At 41.7% G+C, this 21,540-nt stretch overlaps 1 long non-coding RNA gene across 2 annotated transcripts; it reads right to left on the reverse strand.

Moving 5' to 3' along the window:
* Window positions 1-18,636: 18,636 nt before the first annotated feature.
* Window positions 18,637-20,565, reverse strand: LOC144252012 (uncharacterized). 2 transcript variants are annotated; one of them, XR_013342853.1, is made up of 3 exons: window positions 20,493-20,565; window positions 19,809-19,877; window positions 18,637-18,692 (listed from the first exon to the last, which is right to left on the reverse strand). It is a non-coding gene; the product is annotated as an uncharacterized LOC144252012 (long non-coding RNA). The 2 variants fall into 2 exon arrangements; XR_013342854.1 differs by lacking the exon at window positions 18,637-18,692 and adding an exon at window positions 18,887-18,921.
* Between the last annotated feature and the right edge of the window lie 975 nt (window positions 20,566-21,540).

The raw sequence follows: 21,540 nt of genomic DNA on the forward strand, positions 1-21,540 counted from the left end.
GGTGTACTAGCCATGTTGCCCTGTGTGTAATCTGAACTTACAGATCACGTGTGAAAAAAACCACCTGAAGCAAAACTGGGTTCAAGGCGAGCCAACACTGCATGGACTGGCTGCCTCCTGGCTCTCCATCAGCCCTGCCATGTGGGAGCTCAGAAGCAGCACCATATTTCTTCACTCCTGTGTCTAGTGACACCACAAATGGGGTGTTCTAGCTGAATGGCTTCAGGAGAAACCCCAAGTGGTGCACCTTTGCTGGCCCAGTCTGTTACAGGTCTTTTTCTGAGCATGTCACTGTGGCTCAGGGTGACCAGAGCTAGGGGCAAAATCAGCCCTCACACATATATGGAAATGGGGAAAGTCAAGGCACTGTTTTCAAAGGGAAAACACCAGGTCAGGAAACTGAGGCTGGGGCCTTCTGTAGAAGTGTAGAAGCTCCAGGGACTCATAAAGTTTCATTCACCCCAAGGCCCTAGGAAGACACCATCTTTCCCCAATAGTGCCCTGTCCCATCTCCCAGAAATTCTCTTTCAATGCCAGCAGAGAACAGTATGACTAAGGGCCCATTATTAACTTGCTGATCTTGTTTGTGAGGCACAGACATAAAGGGCTTAGGGGTTCCACTTGGCATATAATGAGGTCTCCATGACAAATTACTTGGGTATCAATTAACTATATGGGTGAATGTCAGGCAGGATCCTTCCTGCTGGAAGGGAGAGAGAGCCAATCAACCTGGAGTGCCAATTGGATCTGGATTCAGCCTTTAGCAAGGAAGGGGAAGAGGGGAGGACCTGCAGGGCCCATTGGAGTTGGGCCTCACTCCTCCCTCTACCACTGCTATGATCTCTGGGCACACAGTCTGGCTTCTGCTGCCTCAGTTCATTCATTTATTCCTTAGTCACCTGTCAAAATGAGTGGTGTTCAAAAGAGGGGACAGACAGGGGACAGGGCAGTGCTAGGGGAGACAACTGTGCAGGCAGCTCTGTGGGAATCAAGGGTGACAGTATCTGCAGGGCATGGAGGAGGGCAGGGCAGAAGTATGTAACAGATCAGGAGGGAAGGAGGGGCTGGGCCCAGGGACAAGGGTGGCATACTGGTGGGTAGGCCACGAGGTGCAGAGATCAGAGACAGGCTGCCCTGGGCACTGTGCCTGAACCATGTGTCACATACTGGTAAACCATAGCAGGATTTGTTCCCTACTGCTTGAGAGCTATAAGACTGAAGCAGCCTTTGAAAACTTTTAAGAGCCTTCTTTTCTCCTCTTGGAATGGGGATGCTAAGCCCAGTTACCAGAAGTGCTGTGAACATGAACAGGGTCCCAGCAGTCACTTACTGAACTTGGTTCCCTCTACACCTTCCATAGGCCCCAACCTGGTGAAGCCCAATGGAACATTCTCAGGTCAGAACCAGGGACCAAGGTGCATTCCTCAGGTAGGAACCTGGAGGAGGTAATGTGGGCTAGTCAGCTGGAAATTGGTGGGCAGAGACCAATTGCCAGGCTCAGCCATGGCATCTCAGCCCAGCAACACTGATATGCTCTGGGTGCCTAGGACGTGTCCCCCAGATGAAGACCAGTGACTATACCCTCACATGCCCTACCCATGTCTTTGCTCATGGTCGAGCCCCAGCATGCCCTCTGGTGCAGTAGATTCCCCTACCCTGGTCTACTTAGAAAGTGACTGGCAGCTGCCACTTGCCAACCCCCCAGCCTCATGTCTTTTCATGATACTGACATATTACACTTCTAGGGTAGGGGATAGGGATTCTAAAAAGCTTCCAATTGAAAGTGCAGCATGTCCCCTTTTGGCTTGGGGCAGATGGATGCCAGTGAGCTAAGTGTGTTCAGCGAAAGGGGTGCCACAGAAACCCCTTCCTGCAGGAAGTATGGGGAAGTAGAGGCAGGCACCCACTGGTGGAGGAGCAGGGATCTATATGAGGAAAACTTTAAAACTGTGATGGAATAAATAAAAAAAAAAGATCTAAATGATTGGGAAGTTATTTGATGATAATATGAATACAAAAACTAAATATTATTAAGATGTTGATTGCCTTCTCCTGTACCAATGCCATCTCCTGTCCCACTGCCATTTCCTGTCAAACTGCCTTCTCCAAGCCCATAATCACCTCATGGCCAACTGTAACCTAAATAACGTTGTTATGGTCATTAATCAAAATGATATTAAATTTCCATGATTGACTGAGTTATGGTAGTAACCATGAGTGTGAGCAAGGTGAACGTTCTGATGTCTTTATCTTGTTAACCTTACTAAAATATGAAGAAAATTATAATGGGAAAATGCAATCAATGTAAATATATCTTATCCCACTTCATTAATGTTTACTTAATAATGCCAATGATATTCAAATCTTGATTCAATTTTATTAAATATTTCAACAAAATATTCCCTGAAATAATATTAGTAACTCATTACTAAACTCATTATATTAGTAACTCATTACTATATTAGTAATTCATTACTAAAGAAAGTTTATTTTCTTAGAATTTTCTTCTAATAATGCATCGTGTGCTTAGGTTCTGTAACCAAAAATATTCATAATCCAAATTATGCAGATGTAAGGCACATTTTCTTGCTAAAAAATTATCAGCCCTGCACTTTTCCTCCTCTTTTAGTGGTGCCATAGATTTCAGTTTTCTTGAAAAATATTTCTTTTACAAGAAAGGATAGTTCATTCCCACAGACCAGTGAAACATCAGTTTCTCCCTTCTGTCCTCTGTCATCAGATGCACTCAGAATACCTGCAGTGCTGGCAACTCCCTGGGTGTCTATGACACACTCAACATTACTCAAGGACAAGGTAAGTCCTTTCAGAGTACCCCTTTGCATGAGGGTCTTTTCATGTTAAGATGTTAAAGTGATCAAAAGTGCTCTATAAATGTCTACTTCTCTTTATTCATGAATAATTTGTTCACAAGGAAAACTAGAGATTTTTTATGCTTTGCTAAATAGAAAATCAGGCATCTCTCAACTTTCGAGTATATGTGCCTCCACCACCAGTAGGCTTGTCCTTTCCACAGAGAACTCTGGATTATCCCATGGAAGGGGGATAACAACTAACAACTACCTGACTGAGGGGCTGCTCCTTGGGTGAGCAAAGGAACATAAGAGTTTTTTGCATTTAGAGTAAGTAGGGAAATGGTGAACCCTGCCAAGGGCCCCCCTGAGCATATTTGTAAGATCAGGAGTCCTGTCCACACTCGAAAAGTGTCCATAAATCCATAGTGATTCTGGAGAAGAGGCCATCCTGGCAGGTTTGAACACCTACCCCCACACCCACTGAGTGATTTAGGGCAAGCCTCTTATTTCCACACCTAAATTCTAAGGACATGATAATTTAGTTAATTCATGAAAAATGACATAAACTTCGTCTGGTTAGTTATACCAGTGGACCATCACTGTCACCTCAGCCCCTGGATCACTCTCAGTGAATTAATGACAGGACCCACTCCCAGGTATATTCCACCCTGAGCACCCCACCTGAGAAAGAGGGCACCTCCACACAGGTCAAAATTTAGTCTCAATCACTGCCTCAAAAAACCCCAAATCAGGATGCTCCCAAGCCCAAGTGTCACAATCACAGTGCACAGAAGGAGTGTTCCCTGTGTGTTCTGGGAGGCCTTGTTCCCTGCCCCCTCATATCTCCCAAGGGCTAGGAGCCCAGGTAAATAGTTGTTATACTGTATTGTTTAAGGAAAAAAATAGTAAGGAGAAAAAAGTCTGTATGTGTTCAATACAGACAAATTTTTCTTTGTCAATATTTTTGATTTGAGGTTAGTTGAATCCATATATTAGGACTGCAGATAAAGAAGGTTAACAGGGCAGGGGCTGGGGCAATAGCTCAGTGGTAGAGTGCTTGCCTCAAACGTGTGAGGCAATTGGATCGATCCTCAGCACCACATAAAAAATAAATAAAATAAAGATATTGTGTCCATCTACAAATATATATATTATATATTTTTACATTATATAACCCACAGCACATTACAAAAGGGACTGCTCAGTATTTAATACAACTAATAAAAGCCTCTGTTTCTAATGACTCTTCTATGACCCTCAGGGCAAGTTCTTTGCCACTGTCAGGATAATAAATGAATTTCAATAGTCTTCATTTTTTGCAGTTGTGACTAGTTTATCATAGGTTTCACTAGCCAATTGGCAGATTAAGCTGGTTCCCATAATAGTCTATAGGTTCTTGGCAGGAATGTTTTTAAGCCACAAGTCCATTCTGGGTTTTTTAATTATAACTAGAAAATGTCATCTGCAAATCATGTAGAGGGATACCTACAGCTGGGGTCATTACACTCTTCTTAGAGGAGTAAATGACAGAGACCACCCTTTAGATGTTCTGCATGGAAAATATTCTGCTTCACTGTCAACCCCAGGATCTACAGAGACATGGAGATGCACAGGCCAGGGGGGATTTATAATCTGGTTGGGGATGAGATGAACCATAAACACTTGAAAAATTAAATGAAAGCAAGAAAATAATTACATAATAATCCTGGCTTAATGAGATTAATTATATAAAGTGTTTAACAGAGTGCCTAATACATGGTAAATACTTGAAGTGCTTATTTTCTTCCGTTTTGACTAAACACTAAAAGTTCCATAAAATAATATTTACATGTAGAGATTTGTTTTGTTTTTAAATGATAATAAATGTGCTTGAGTTTCAGAGAGATTTCTATGAGCTGAGTGGGCTCAAATTTGAATATTGGTAGAATATGAAAAGAAAAGGTGTTTGGGGAGGTTAGCAGGAAAAGGAAAAGGCAAACAGCAAGGCATGGACCTAGAAAAGTTCAGTTCTATCTCAAGATTCATTGCTTCAGTTGAATCCCAGAGTGTGTGAGCAGGGATTATGAAAGGTGAAGCTAAGAAGAGTAGTCTGGGACAGATTGTGGATATCCTTATTCTGCTGGGAAGAGGCTGGTGCCGACGTCTGGCTGGGCACAAATAACCGAGCCGTCACAAAGCCTTGTAGATTCAAACAGCCACTCTTTATTTCCCAACTCTCACCAGCACTGCACACACCACACGGGAACACACTCCCTCCACCCAGTCTCGCCAACCCCCCATCCAAGAACTCACAGGAACTCCAAAGTAGCAGGCGCCCAAGGCAGCAAGAGCTGCCCCCTTGCCCGACAGTAAAGGTCAAATATGCAATTCAATCAATCCAGCATCACAGCAATTATATACAGCTTAACTCAAATCATCATCTCAATGGTTCGCTGGCATCACCTTTCAAACGTTCCCTCTGGCAAATGTCAGGCATCATTCTGACTGGGCTGTGGATCTCAACAGGCTGGACTTTATATGTCACCTGAAATTTGTAGGTTTATACTTTATACATAGAGAATGAATGCTTTAAATATAGAAAAGTAGGCCCCTTGAAGAATGCTACTTTAAGGATGAATGTACATATCAAATGAGTTTTATTGGTTCAAAATGTGTTTAGAACCCCTTTGGAGCCATAAACAATATCATACATTATAGAAGACTTGCCATTTGCATGGCATGCTTTCTGAGACCATTTCAAATCCTCAGATTTTAACATTGTAAGATTTTTGTTCAAATCTTTACTGGCTCTGAATGTATTTCTATTGAGTCTTATGTTTCTTGTATATACTACTATTCTATATGTTAATATTCTTTTCAACTTTAGTGAATGTTTTATTTTACTTTATGAATTATTTTTGCTCAGGTTGGAGTATTTGGCGAATCAGTTCAATGATTTTTTTTTTTTTTAATCTCAAACATTTGGTGGACTTGTTCACATTCATAGCTACAAGTTATTATCAATTTGATAATCTGTTCCTTTTCAGGTTAAGAGCTATCATTTTCTTAGTCTTTACATTTTCCCTTCTTCCAATATTGTTATTAACAGTTTGGCTTTCTTTGGTGGTGATGAGGAAGACACTCTTTATGAAGAAACAGTGTGGGGGCTGGAGTTGTGGCTCACTAGTAGAGTGCTTGCCTAGCATGTGCAAGCACTGGGTTTGATCCTCAGCACCACATAAAGATAAATAAATAAAATAAAGATAGTATGTCTAACTACAACTAAAAAATAAATATTAAAATAACAAAACTCAGGGTTTTAAAAAATAACATTTTTTATTAGTTGCTCAAGGCAATACACTGATGTTGACATATCATACGTTTGATTCAAATAAGGTATGAATTCTCATTTTTCCACGTGTACAAATTGAAGGATCACATTGGTTATGCATCCATATGTATACATACAGCTATCTTAGTGTCAGTTGTATTCTGCTGCCCTCCCTATCCACCCCCTCCCAGCTCCTCCCTCCCATCACCTCTCTCTATCCATTCTACTGTGACACTTATTTCTCTCTCTCTCTTTTTTCTTCCCTTCCCCCTCACACCTTCTTATATGTATTTTGTGTAGCCATCTTCCGTGTAATTCCCCTTCTCCCTCCCATTCCCTCCCACCTCTTTTCCTTGTTTTGTGGTAATCTTCTTCTCATGGTCTTCCTCCCTACACTGTTTTGAGTCACCTCCCTTATATCAGAGAAGACATTCGGCATTTGTTTTTTTAGGGATTGTCTAACTTTGCTTAGCATAATGTGCTCTAATGCTACCCATTTCCCTGCAAATGCCATGATTTTCTTAGTTTTTAGTGCTGAGTAATATTCCATTGTGTATAAATGCCACATTTTTTAATCCATTCATCTGTTGAAGGGCATCTAAGTTGGATCCACAATCTAGCTATTGTGAATTGTGCTGCTATGAATATTGATGTGGTTGTGTCCCTGTAGTATGCTCTTAGGTACACTTGTACATTGCTGGTGGGACTGCAAATTGGTGCAACCAATTTGGAGGGCAGTATGGATATTTCTTGGAAAGCTAGGAATGGAACCACCATTTGACCCAGCTATTCCCCTTCTCGGACTATACCCCCAAAATAACATTTTTTAGTAATTGCCTTTGAACTTTGAGATATAAATGAAAAACTTTAGGCTAAACTCATGCATTTTTAGTCTTTGAATTAGGCCTTAGCCTCTCCATTGCCTTCACAAAGTCATGGGTAACCATGAGTTTCATAATCTGATATACTGAATATATTCGTAGAATTCTTCCCTTGATCGATATCTTCTTTTCTCACACTTCTTTGTGTGCCTGTATCTCTGTGTGTGTAGATGTGTATACCATATGCATCTTGTTTTGTATTTATTCAGTGAACTTTCTAGCCCCTTGAGCAAACATCAAGAACATTTGTAAAGACTTAATATTTAAGAGTGTAAAATGTGCTCTGGGTACTGATTGGTTGGGAACCCAAGTGAACTTTTATGAGATTGTAGAAACCTACTGCTGGGTGGTTACTTATATACTGTCATAAGGCAATGATATGGATATAATTAATTTAGTGATTGGGTAGTTGAGGGTTTTCTGTATGGGAAAACCAGTATTTGTTATCAGACATTTGGAGATGGCTTTGTGAAAGACTGCACCACTCTTTCCTATAGCATTTCAGAGGTGATATGTCATCTAAAAACTTCCTAATCTTTTTTGAAAAGGAATGATAGACAAATAAATGTAAACAGTACAGGAATTTTTCTATGCTAGTTACAGAATAAATACCAGGTCAAAAGTTTTTGAAAAGAGCAACAATTCTATATTTGTCTCCAAAATTAAATAGATGTCCCATTGCATTTTATTTGTGTTTGTTTTTATATTCACTGCTTTTGCCTGTAACTGTTTCTATTGTAAGTACATCTATCATATGTTATTTGTACTCATGGTGTATATGACATGTTACATCTACTGGACTGTGGACTGTTTTATTTCTATTGTTAGTCTTTTAATCCCAGTGCCAGTAACTGTGGCTAGTACAGAGTAGGTGCTTGAGTAATATTGTGAGTTGAATGAATGTGAGTATTTGACTGTATCATTTGAATTATCATTTATTAGAAGACTGTACTATCTTAGCTTTTCTTGTGGATTGGTCATGTACCCTAACTAGATTGGAAATGTGTTATGAGTAGGAATTTGATTTTGTCTTTCCTAAATTCTTCTTTATAACACTTTGGGCTGTAGTGGGTAATAGGTATTCTCAAACATGTGATTGAACTGAAATATGTTGGTAGTTTTTATTTCCTTATCAGGAGATTCCTAAAAACACAGTCATTAATAAGAAATTTGGAAGAGATTTAAAAAGCCAGTATATATACTAGTCTGCCAGTTTGTGGGCTTGTGTAAGATCCCATACTTTCATGGAGTAAAGAGTTGTGGTTCTGGGTCCTTGCTTTTAAGTGGCCTACTTGCTGTATTTTGGCCTTCTACCTGTGTCACAGATGATGTAAGTCAGTGGGTCTTCCAATGTGATCTCAGATTAGAACATCACCTAGGTACTTGCTAAAAATGCAGATTTTCCTGCCCCCTCCAGATCTACTAAATCAGAAACTCTGAGGGTGGAGCCCAATCTGTGTTTTAATTAGTCCTCTAGGTAATTTTGATGGTGAAGTTTGATGTTACCATGTGATTTAACTATCTGTAAGAGAGAGGGCTAAAGGCAATGCTTATGTGCTAGAGAAAACCCAACTAGCAGCCTAGATTAAAGAGCATAAGTAATTTAAAGGTTTTTAGAGGAAGTTAGGTATAGTTTACAAGAAGGCATTAAGATGTAAAGCAGGGCCTGGGATTGTGGCTCAGTGGTAGTGTGCTTGTCTAGCACCTGTGAGGCACTGGGTTTGATCCTCAGCACCACATAAAATAAATAAAGGTATTATGTTCGTGTATAACTAAAAATATATATTAAGAAAGATGTAAAGCAAATTATTGAAACTTCATTGTATGCTATATTGTAGCTTAAGTAAACCATATTATGGATTTTTCAAGTATTTCTCTTTTTATGTGTGATTTTGTGTCCAAATTGAAAGATGAGAACTTTAGTTAAGTTTTCTGTATGTTATTTTGGATTTTTATAGGAGTAAATATTCTTTTTCTCACATAGCAGATGACTGAGAAAAGACTGAAAAGTATTCATCACTTTGTGTGTTTTCTTTTTGAGTATGCTTTTTTCAGTGATGTAATTGATTTTGAATTCTAATCTTTTTAAAAAAATATTTTTATTTGTTCTAATTAGTTATATATGACAGCTGAATGCTTTTCAACTCATTGTACACAAATGGAGTAAAGCTCCTCTTTTGCTATACACGATGTAGAGTCACACTGTTCATGTAATCATACATGTACATAGGGTAATAATGTCCCTCTCCTTCCAGCATCCTTCCCATCTCATACTACCTCCAATTCCCTACCTCCCCTCTACCCAATCTAAAGTTCCTCCATTCTTCCCTACCCCCCAACTTCTTTATAAATCATCATCTGCATAACAGAAAACATTTGGCCTTTGGTTTTTAGGGTTTTGCTTATTTTACTTAGCATGATATTCTCCAACTCCATCCATTAATCCACAAATGCCATAATTTCATTCTCCTTTAAGGCTGAGTAATATTCCATTGTGTATTCAAACCACATTTTCTTTATCCATTCATCAGTTGAATGGCACTGAAGTTGGTTACATAGGTTGGCTATTGTGAGTTGAGCTGCTATAATCATTGATGTGGCTCTTTCACTGTAGTATCCTGATTTTTAGTCCTTTGGGTTTTGGTATAAATTAATTAAAATGTTTTTTAATTTTAGAGTACAAGGTAGTTAAAAATTGTGTCAAGTACATTTAAAATATTTTAGTTTATTAGATACAATGCATGCAGATAAGCCTGCTTATGTATGGATGATTTATATTCCTTTCACAAGTTGAGTATCCCTTATCTGAATACTTGGGAACAAAAATATTTCAAAATTTTTTGATTATGGAATATCTTCATAGACTTTACTGGTTGAACTGTTCTAATAGGAAATTCCAAAGTCCAAGATGTAATATGGAGTGCAAAAGGTTTCAGATTTTTAAGCATTTTGAATTTCATATTTTTGGATTAGGGATGCTCAACCTATATATATATATATATATATATATATATATTCTTTTGACAAATAAGAATTTTTAAAAAATAGATCTGGCATAATGGTGCACACTTATAATCATGGTGTGGGAAGCTGAGGGAAGAGGATGGCAAGTTTGAAGTCACCCTCAGCAACTTAGTGGTGCTATAAGCAACCTAAGTGAAACTCTGTCTCAAAAATTTTAAAAAATGGGCTGGGGATGTGGCTCAGTGGTTTAGTGTCCTTGGGCACAATCCCCAGTACCAAAAATTTAAAAAAAAATAAAAATTAGTTTCCTATTTACCATGTAGACTAAATGGTAAAATACCTAATAATATTGTTTTGTCTTTTTTTCTAGTGGTTGGGAAATGGAAGATCTAATCTTATATATACTATGTTAAAAAAATTATAAAGCATCTCGGAAGTTGTTTTTTCAAATATTTATTTAGTTGTAAATGAACACACAGTATCTTTATTTATTTTTATGTGGTGCTAAGGATTGAACCCAGTGCCTCACACATGAGAGGCAAGCACTTTACCACTGAGCTACAGCCTCAGCCCCTATCCCGGAAGTTTAACACTTAATTTAAAAAAAAAAAAAATAATTCCAGAGATTTCTTTTCAAAATATGTTATTATCATTAGCTGTAATCATACACATAAATGGCAATATGATGAATTGTGCCTGCTTTTTATTTAAACTCTGGAAAGTTCAGGGGAGAACACTCTTAAGAATATTGAGGTGACAGTAGAGCAGGCAGAAGTGAGATTTCTGAATGAGTAGTCAAAATATAACAATGATATGTCAAGAACTATACCTTTAAAAAGTAGCTGAAATCATCACTTCTATACTACTCAGTAAGTTTGGAGACAACTAACTCTCTTATTAGAGGTCTCTGTTCTGGAAGGAACTTTATTGTGAAGATGAGAAGGGAGAACTTTTAAGGAACCTTGCAAGCTATTCCATTTTCTGGTAACCTTATACATTAGGTGTATGCCTTAAGCTTTCACTGTGATAGTTTACTTAGGTCTTGGACCATCACCTTAGTTAATTTGTGTTAATGCTATTCCCTTTAAGGATATAATTCAACTAATCTCTTGGTGATTCTTTTCATTTTTCTCTAAAACTAATGAGTGTAGACAGAAACATCCAAGGCAGTCTACAATTTGGTGGGCTTATGAGACTGAATCTGATGAATGAGTATTGTTTGGTTGTAATAGGTTTCAGTTACAACACTCTGCCTGTTATGGTACAGCCTTCCCGAGGTTGAAGGGGATGATGCATGTAAATGTAGGTTTAACTCCAGTTTCTTTGTCTCTCAGTTACCTAGTTACCTATGGAAACATTCATAGCTACTGTATACTTGTGAATTTTTCTAGAGATAATACCTTCATGTAGAGGCATAAGATGTTTTTACCTTTTCCTTTGTATTTTAGAAAGACACCTGGATGGTTTTAAACATTGTTCTATGTCTGGCTTTTTTTTCATGTACTCTATCATGGGTATTATCCCACCTCAGTATATGTAGAGCCATCTTCTTTGTAATAACTACCTAGTGTTTTTGTCATATCCTATTTTTTCATTATCCTACTTCATTTTTTTCTTTCAGTTTTTTTCTTCCATTTTCTTCTCTCCCCTGCCTTTTCAATTAAATAATCCAATTCAGACAAGGATAGTGTCATTTATGGAGACTCATTAGCTGGGATTTAATGTAAATGTTAGAGCCAATATTTTCCAGCAAAATTTTATAAAGTAACATAACTTTTAACGTGACTATAGGAATAGTCCTAACTAAACAAATACTTCATTTAGAGTAATTTTTTAAAAAAATATTTATTTATTTATGTATCTTTACTTCACATTATTCTGTTTTTATGTGGTGCTGAGGACCGAACCCAGCGCCTTATGCATGCTAGGCGAGCACTCTACCACTAAACCACTACCCCAGCCCCATTTAGAGCAATTTATTGGCCCTTCCTGAGGCAACTTGGAAATGATCACTAAAATTCTGATACCACTTTGACACAGGTCTCTTAAATTATTCATCATGTTATGGGGAGGACCAGAATAGCTTATGTAAAATTCAGATTCTTCTTATTTTCCCTCCTGCTAAACAGCTTTAATACCTTTTCCTTACCAGCCAACCCAGAAAACTAAAACTTCTAATAATTTCCTTTCCTTGAGTATCCACTGCTGACTTCCCTAGTAAAGAATCTAAAGAGCAGTTAACAATGATGAGGAGGAAGGGAAGAAGAGCCTACAGATAACGGAGCCTATTCCATGAGACTTGTAGTCAAAGGACAGCTAACAGGCAAGACCAGAGCTGTCCGCATTCAGTGTGCACGGAGTGGGGTATTAGCCCACAAAGGAAATGCACCTCCCTAAAGGTGGTACCAGCCCGGTGGAGCCCAGGGCAGTAGGGAGTCATGGTGCACCGTGATACAGAGAGAGGCCTATGGTGGGAAGGTTTAGGAAGGTTCCTGGAACATGTAGGATAGTGGTAGAAAGCACAGTGGGGCTGAGGAGACCAACACCAGTTCCCAGTCCACTAGCAACTGGGTCACCCAGTTAGCTGGCGTTTCCAGGACTTAGCTTGTCATCAGTAACATGGAGGTGGAAACACCTGCAGAGCTCCCTTGCCGTGGGAGAGCGAGCACATGGGGAAAGCAAGCGCATGGCTTCCTGGGAATGCTACGCATGGGATAAAGTGTGCTGATTTTATTACTGTTGCTCCTGTTGTTCAGTTTTGAAAATAAGTGACCAGAAACTCCCAGGGTCTTGCTGGCAGCAGCCACCACACCTGGACTCACTTGTTACTCTCTGACTGAATTAACACCATGGCTGGGGGCTGCCTGCTACCAGGAGGGCAGGGCTAAGCAATGCAGTTTCAAGAGGGATCAAATGCACAAGATGCTCGACTTCTCTAGAGCCAGAGTCCCCCGAAGGGCAACACACCGGGATTACTGCATGAGGGGAACTGTTGGGAAAGCAAACTCAGGGAGTCACTGCCTATTTGACACTAGCATGTGCCACCACATGTGGCATGTGCCACCACACCCAGTTTAACAAAGGATTTTGATCCCTGGAACTAAACTCAAAGCAATGACTGGCCTCTGAATGAAGACCAGTAAAGGAATGTATATTTGTGTTTTAAATTAAAAAAAAATAAACAAACAAAAAAATCACACATATTCCCATGTCCATTTCATAGACCTAACATTATGGAATTTTAGGACTTGTGGTCTCAAGTCTAACAGATAAGAGGACTTTTTTATTATTGTTTTTTGCATTACAATTCTTAATACACCTTTATACCACAATTTATCATATCTCTGTATACAAGGTAAGAGGATTTTTACTGTTCTGTTCTACAAATTTCCATCCTCTATTGCTATTAATAAAATATAAACTCAAGGAAAAATCATTTGTCTGATATTCATTCTCTGAACAACAGCAATCTTTGGCTTTGACTTGGAACTCAGAGCATGACTGTTTTCTGAAATCAGTACCTTTGGAATTTTGGCTCCTAAGTCCTGATACTGCTTGGGGTTCTTCAAGAATTTCACAAACTCCATATTTTCCAGTTTGGCCTCTTCACAGCCAGCCACATCTGCAAACCGCACGCTTTAGGATCTTGGCTGTTGTCTCACCAATGCTGAAGAGGCCCCCTCCTCGTCCGCTGCGCCTGGCCACCATTGGACCCCTTCTCACAGCATAGAGCAGGATGCCAACCAGGAGAAGAGTAGGCACCAGGCTTCGCAGGAAAGAGCTGAGAACCAAGGAGACCATTCATCATGTCAGCAGCATCACCTTCAGCAGGAAGAGTAACCCACTCTAGAATTTGCTGCACAAAAGGGCAGTTTATTCTTGAAGAGTGTCAAGGTCTGTCTATAAATTCAGCCTCCCCAGTTCTAAAAGCACTGATGCCCCAACCCACGTCTCCCTCAGGAGGAGCTGCAGACCCCATGTAGCTACTCAGAGGTGAGGTCCACAGACCAGTCCCATCACAGCACAATACTTGCTCCTACACTCTCCAGAGGCCCAATCCCACCACCCCTCAAGGTGGCTCTAGTCACTGTCAGCTCTTAGAACACACCTCAGCTCCAACCAGTAGTCATGGCAACTGAGCCAGTAAGAACAAAACCCCAGTCGCCATATGCAGCAGTACCCCAAGGAACACTCAGGAGCTGCACCAGGAGACTGAGGCCCCGCAGGCCTCCCCACCAGCACTTGTAAGTCACCTCCAGAGCCCTGTCTGCCTCACTGCTTTGGTGTGAATGTCGTCTCCCACACTCACGTTGGAACCCAACTGTATAAGGCGAAGGCCATTCAAGAGGCAACTGATGGTGAGAGCTGGGCCCTCATGAAGGGATTAAGGTCACAACAGAAGTGGGTTAGTTCTGGGGGATGGGTCAGTCATAAAAATGGCAAAGTTCAGTCCTACCCTCCCTCTCATCCTCTCTCCCCTGCACATTATGATGCAGCAAAGACCCTTGCCCAGATATGGCCCTTCAGCCTTGGACTCCAGACTGTAAGACAGTTTCCTTTCTTTACAAATTACCCACTCTCTGGTCTTCTGTCACAGCAGCAAAAAATGGTAAGGCACTCACCTTCCTCATTCTCACTGCAATTCCCACTCTGCCCTGTCTAGAAGAAACCAACTAAGCCATCACCACACCGACTCTTCATACCCTCCTGGCTAAAGCTGGTCCTGATCTCAAACTCTACCCATTCAGTTTCCAAGCTGGAGGAAGGGCCAGAGCAATGATGTCCCTATGTAGTACATATGAGAGCAGGACAACACTTGTGTGCTGTCCTGGGATGCACACAGGAGCATTAGAGATGGGTCTGCCCTCAAGTCCACAAGCACGGCAGGAACACACTGGGGGCGGAACGCAGGTTCAGAGAGCAAGCTGACGCAGGATCTGTGGGAAGCAAGTCTGTCTGTGTGCAAGTGAGCAGAGACTGCTCACCTGGATTTTTGACTCAACGGTTCAGTGGGAGTCAGGGTGCAGGGATCGCAGCACACTTTCAAAGAACTCCCACAGGGTTCTATTGCACAGTGGAATCTGCACTACAGTAATGTGCTACAAAACATAGCATCTTTGTCTTATTCTTCCCATTTAATGCTTTTTAAAGGTTACCTAGATAAATATTTCTTTGCTTCAATTCTCTTCTCATTAAGACCTACGCTAAACCATGGCATATATCTGCAACCCACTTAACTGAAAGGCTAAGGCAGGAAGATCTCTTGAGCCCAGGAGTTTGAGATCTGCCTGGGCAAGACTCCACCTCAAAAAAGTAAATATAAAATTTTAAAAATTAAGCCAGACCAAATGACTATATACTCTTTTACTACAGACACTGTAAAGATTAGCACATACTATGACATACTTGGGGGAAAAAAATTCCAAAAGAGATTCAACAGTATTTGTTTTGTGTTCAGAATCAGAGGCCCAAGAATAAAGTGTCTCATGTCCACCTCACCCCTGCCACTCACCCGTCATTCTCAGTGGTGTAGACCACAGCAACCTGGTTGGTTGGCTCAATCCCCAGTTCCCACTGAGCAGATTCAAGGTTCCACTCAAAGGTGTCAACACTGCCGATGTTAAACCACATGTATCTCTGCAAGACCAAGAGCAAGTTTAGGTGCACCTCTGTGTTCCCCTGAGACTCGCCCTAACACACACACACACACACACACACACACACACACACACACACCTGTCCACAGCTTGCATTCCCATTTACCAACTTCTCTTCCAACCAAGCCTCTTCTCCTAGCCCCTATCTCCACACATGGACAAACCCCACCCTGTGGCAAGCTCCAATGGTAACTACACAAACAGCAGACACGCCCTCCTTTCGGATCCCACAAAATTATAGGCTTTAAGTTCTAGATGAAATGCTGTGATAACTGCCTGAGGTCTGCCTTTGACCTTCCCTCTTTGTCTTTTTATTCTTTCCTCTTCCCAAACCTTGATAAGTGGTTCTCACATGTTATTTGGCAAAACTGAACCATGGTTATAGTCTCATAAGAGTTCCTATCCTGATTGGAAAGCAAGACTGTGCACAGGCCAATGACATAAACCACCACATCAACAAGGATTGCTGGACACTAGGGGAAGCATCTTACTAAAAAAAAAAAAAAAAAAAAAAAAAAAAAACTGTATGTCATTGGGGGAGGGGAAGCCATGTGTGGAACACCCAGCCTGAAACCTAGCCCTCACCTCAGAAGACGCCCCAGGGGAAGGGATGACACAAACGAACTGTTTGTTCACGACCTCCAGCCGGTCCACCTGGGAGAAGGAACCAGACGGCTTAGGCCAAGCAGGACAATCAGGCAGACCCTGGGCAGTTCAGCCCAGGCCCATCTGCACCCCCCCACACACACACACAGTTCAGTACAAGCTTTGTTTTCCTGAATTCATTTCCATTTTAATCAACAGGAAACAATTCAAGACTAGTTTCTAAAATCTGGTATATCTGAGCACTATCATGCCAGACTGGCTTAAAAACCCCAAAGAAACAGGAATACGTCTTACAGCAGAGTCTAGCAGAGTCTTAAACCCAGCTGATTCAGACCCACCCTGTTCAGCCAGCTAAAGGCAGCACAGGGAAGCAGTGCCAAGCAGGGTGGAAATGCACTCCTGCAGGCTCCCCAGTTGTGGTCACCACCACACACAACAACACAGCAGGCTAGCCTGCCCCTCAGAGAAGCAATCCGAGGGAAGCAACTTGAGGGCACAATGTGTATTCTTACATGCAGCAACAATATCATCACTGCTCCAAAAGCAAGGACTTAGGGCCATGTGACTAAGGTGAACATGTTCAATCCTACGAACCTTCCCACCACAATAACATCACTGTCAGGTCAGACACTTGGAAAAGACTTCAAGGAAGTGCTGAGAGCGGTCCAGTCCATGCACAGAAAGGCATCCTGGGCTCACCACACTTGTCTCACCCCCCTCACAGCCACGCCTACAGGTAGAAGATCCACAGACAGGGAAGGGCTACAGCAGCTCTGTCCCCTTCTACCATAGGCAGAGTTACCAAGGGCCTCTCTGAAGATAGGCATGTGCCCTGTATTTAGACACAAAGGCTGTGGCCACAAACCTTAATGGGAAACAGGAGTTTCATCAAACAAAATTTCAGCTCTTAATAATGCCTGGGTCCAGCCAACACTCTTCTGAGGGCGATAGAGGGAAGGCACTTACTCATACAGGGTTTACACTGAAGCCTGAGCAGTACTTCACCCAACTCAGCACCCCAAGGGAAAAACACACAAGAGAGGCTCTGCTGGTGTCACATGCTCCTCTGCGGTCACCAAGCCACAGTCCACTGTCAAGGAGTGGCTGGCAGCAGAAAGTAAGGGGAAAGGAAAAAATCCCGAATCAGGAATGAGAACAAAAGTCAAAGATCAGGAGACAAACAGAACTGTCTTAGAACACATCATGATGTGCTGTTCTGCTGGGGTATCTCCTGGAAAAACAAAACTGAGCAATGAAGGACACCCACCAGCAGGACTGACTCTTGGGGCACCACCTGTCTCCTGCAAGGGCATACCACCACAGCACCTTCCCAGGCAGACTAAGTTAGCTCACCAGACCTCTGGTCAGGTAATACTGAACAAAGTGTTTCCAGGTGATCTCTTTTCCAGGATCTCGAAAATAGAAGTAGAATAATCCCACAGATACACCTGCACCCAAAATGGCCAGATTTCGGAAATCCTTGTCATCCCAGGGGACTCGCCCTGTGGAAAAAAAGATAACAAATTTTGCAATTAAATGCAGGTGTTTCTTTCTTTTGATTATATGTTTGTTTTTCACAATACTGGAGATCAGACCTAGGTCCTGGGTCAGCTAAGCCAGAACTCTACCCTTGAGTCATCATGAACAATGAAACTTCTCCTCTCAGATGTTGGAGTCACCAAACCCTGCCCTCCTATGGTACCCAAGGGGGACCAGGCCTGTGGGGAAGCTCAGATGCTGCTCTCAGCAGGAAAGACCTGCACACTGTGAACAGCACACCAAACCTGCTGCTCACCAGAGGCCCCAGGAGAAGCAGCAAACCCACCAAGAGCTCCGCCTTTGCAACATCACATAGCATGTCCTCTTATCTGCAACTCTCAAAGTGCAGACAGAAATCTTGGCACGTTTTGAAAAGTTTGTTTCTTCTAATCTCTGTGTGTTGGAATTCGACCCCCAAGGTGATGGCAGTAAGAAATGGGGACTTGGTGATGACACCACAAGGGCTCCAGTTTCATGGATGAGATTAGTGCTCTTACTAAAGGGCAGGAGGGAAGTCTGTCCCTTCCACCACAGGAGGACACAGTACTGGTCCCACTGAAGGAAGTCATGTTCAAGACACCACAATCTATTAGTTGAGGGCAAGCCCTCACCAGAATCTGGACCTGCCAGCACCTTGACCCTGTATTTCCCAGCTTCCATAATTATAAACAATAAATTTCAAGCTATTTAAAAACCATCCAGTCTAAGGTATTTTGTCATGGCAGGAACAGACTGAGACAAGTGTGATGCAGTCTCAGTCATGCAGCAACAGCACCCCTGGAGAAGTGACAGGTGTCTGGGTCTGGCACACTCAGATGCACACAAACCTTCTGCATCCGTTTCCACCAGGCAAAGTCATCCTGCCTCCCTCCTCTCTTGTTTCCATCTCTTCCAGGCTCAGCATTCTTTAGTTCACCAGATTCTAGGAAAAAACAAAGTGTGACTTCAGAAAATAATTATATACACTTTTTCACAGAAAGAGGACTCAGAGAACAGAGTAACGTTTTCCAACATAAAATTTTAATTACCCTGGAGCCTTTCAGAAACAAACAGCAGACAGGAAAAGGAAGATGCCAGGAGACACTGCTGAGAAGTAGCTTCCGATACATCTAAAATCCCTCCAATTTGCCCTTGCTGGCTTCAGACCTGAGCTTTAATGACAAATCATTTTTAGCTAATAAACATGGCTGTAATTAGGGGAGAGGAAGGAAGAAAGAAAAGCAAGATGTAGGCTGGCACAGGTAGTCCCTACTCCAGAGAACCAGAACACAGGCCACCTCCCCTCAGGCAGAGTTCATCTCTCAGGAAAACCTGGACCCGTGGGTACATTTTGTGACAGTAGATAACATTAGGAGGTGGATTCCTGTGAGCCCCTTCTACAGCAATCATACAAGTTCCAGGACAAAACAAGCCAGGACACAGGTAGCCCCCCTTCCATATACACTGCCACACCAACAATCCAAAACAATTCCATGCAAGACTAGAGAAGGCCAGGAGGACCCAAGGAAGGGCAGAATGAATCATGAGAGAGTAAAATTTTGCACAAATTTTAAGGACAAAACACAAGTTTTCAAAAAATGTTCTGTTCATAGCAAACCATGTGGGCACACCTCCCTTAATGCTTCTACCCATGTCTTCCTACTTAATGCTCACAGGTACCTAGGCAGAACACTTGTTTTTGGTACCAGGGATTGAACTCAAGGGCACTCAACCACTGAGCCACTCTCCAGCCCTATTTTATATTTTATTTAGAAATAGGGTCTCACTGAGTTGCTCAGTGCCTTGCCCGTTGCCAAGGCTGGCTTTGAACTTGTGATTCTCCTGTCTCAGCCTCCTGAGCTGCTGGGATTGGATGTCCTCCTTGCACCCAGCAGCAGGAAACTTTTTGCAGGGGAAACAAATCTGACAAATACTGACTACACTTATCCCCCAAACCAATCCACATCATCAAGCCATGATGTAATTTATTTTTTTTATTTTAATATTTTTTTAGATGTTGATGAACCTTTATTTTGATTTATCAAACTGACCCTTTTACCTTTTTTTGGCACTGTTGATTTTTCTGAATCTGTGTTTCTTCCACTCCTCTTAAAGAATTTTTCAAATCCTTAGAGACAAAATGAAGGGGAAGAACTTTGAGAGAAAAGTCCCACTCAGAAAAGCAACACTACAGTCAAATCAGGATGGAGCCATTATCTTCAGTCTTGCTTCCTTACTTACCCCACTCAACACACAGCCCAGGGTCCTAACACTGGCATAGGACTGAAGAGCCCCTGCCAGATCTCTAGGTGCTTTTGAGAGCACTAAGCCAGGGCCCACAGCCTGCTCTGAAGAGCAGGGCTCTAACTGGTTCAATGTGCTCCAAGATGACTACAGCTTACATATCATATCATCTGTCTACTTTTCAAATACGAGGCTTGACTGGCTCTCAGAATCAGACATGCAGAATAAAGGTTTACTACCACGCCTTCCAAAAGATTCACCAAGCACCTTCCTTCTGAAAAGAGTTCCTTTTTCCAGTCTCTCTAGATATCAAAACAGTAAAGGCATGAAGATGATGTATTGTGGCTCAATATGCAAACTAGGAAAGATGGCAAGGGGGACCTCCTAATTGTCATGCCCCTTGCTCCCTGCTTAGTCACTGTGGGAGGAGACACTCTGAAGAAGCTTCACTGGTCCCTGCAAACCTCATACTGCTAACTTAGAAAAGACAGGCAAGTACCTTTGGATGGTTCTGAACACAGCCACCAGGAAAATGGTGCCAGTCTCCCCTGCAGAGCCAGCTTCTGACAACGGATCCCCTGGAGGCACTGAAAGAGGACAGAGAATTAGCAGATGACCTGCCTTTGCAACACAGTGCAGCATTTCCTCACAGTGGTTCCAAGAGACAGGATGTGGGCTGAGTATCAGCTTGCTACCCTTCTTTATCTGCTTAAATATGCATTAAAAATCTAGTTGAGGGTTGAGGCTGTAGCTCAGTGGTGGAGTGCCAGCCTCGCACATGTGAGGCACTGAGTTCAATCCTCAGCACCCCATTAAAATAAATAAATAAATATTTTTTAAAATAGTCGAAACAGGACAAACATAAAGTATATTCACTGCAGAAATGCATGATGAATTTTTACAGCTACTGAATCCAAAAGCAGGGGAGGGAACTGACCATTTTTTGTATAAGGCCTTAACCCTAACTAATGCAGCTCAAAACCAAACATGATTCTAAGACTCAAATCTCACAAAATTAAAATACTGAGGCTGGGCCTGAAAGCACATGCCTGTAATCCCTGCTACTCAGAAGGATAAGGACAGAGGATAACAAGTTGGAGGCCAGCCTGGGCAACTTAGCAAGATCCTATCTGGAAACAAACAAACAAAAAAAGGTTTAAGGTTGTTGGTTGTTACTCAGAGGTAGAGCCCTTGCTTACCATGTTTGAGGCCCTGGATTCAATCCTCAGAATTTGGGGGAAAAAAAGAAAATTTGAGGAGGATATATCTCAGTGACAGAGTGCTTGCCTACCATGTGTGAGGCCCTAGGTTTGATCCCTAGCACTATAAAAAACAAAATAATAAGGAAAAAATACTGAAAGAATCTTATGATTTATGTTTGATCAGCTAGGAGATTAATGTCTGTCAGGTCAAGAAGGCACACAGTTTTCTAGAACCTCTGTATTTCTTCAACCCACAGGGTGGAAAATGCCAATTTTTACCATGAGCTGCTAACCTTACCTGATACATGAGTTAAGGACAAAACTAGAGGCAATTTAGATTTTTCA

The sequence above is a fragment of the Urocitellus parryii genome, unplaced genomic scaffold, assembly GCF_045843805.1.
Source record: "Urocitellus parryii isolate mUroPar1 unplaced genomic scaffold, mUroPar1.hap1 Scaffold_3526, whole genome shotgun sequence".
NCBI lineage: Eukaryota > Metazoa > Chordata > Mammalia > Rodentia > Sciuridae > Urocitellus > Urocitellus parryii.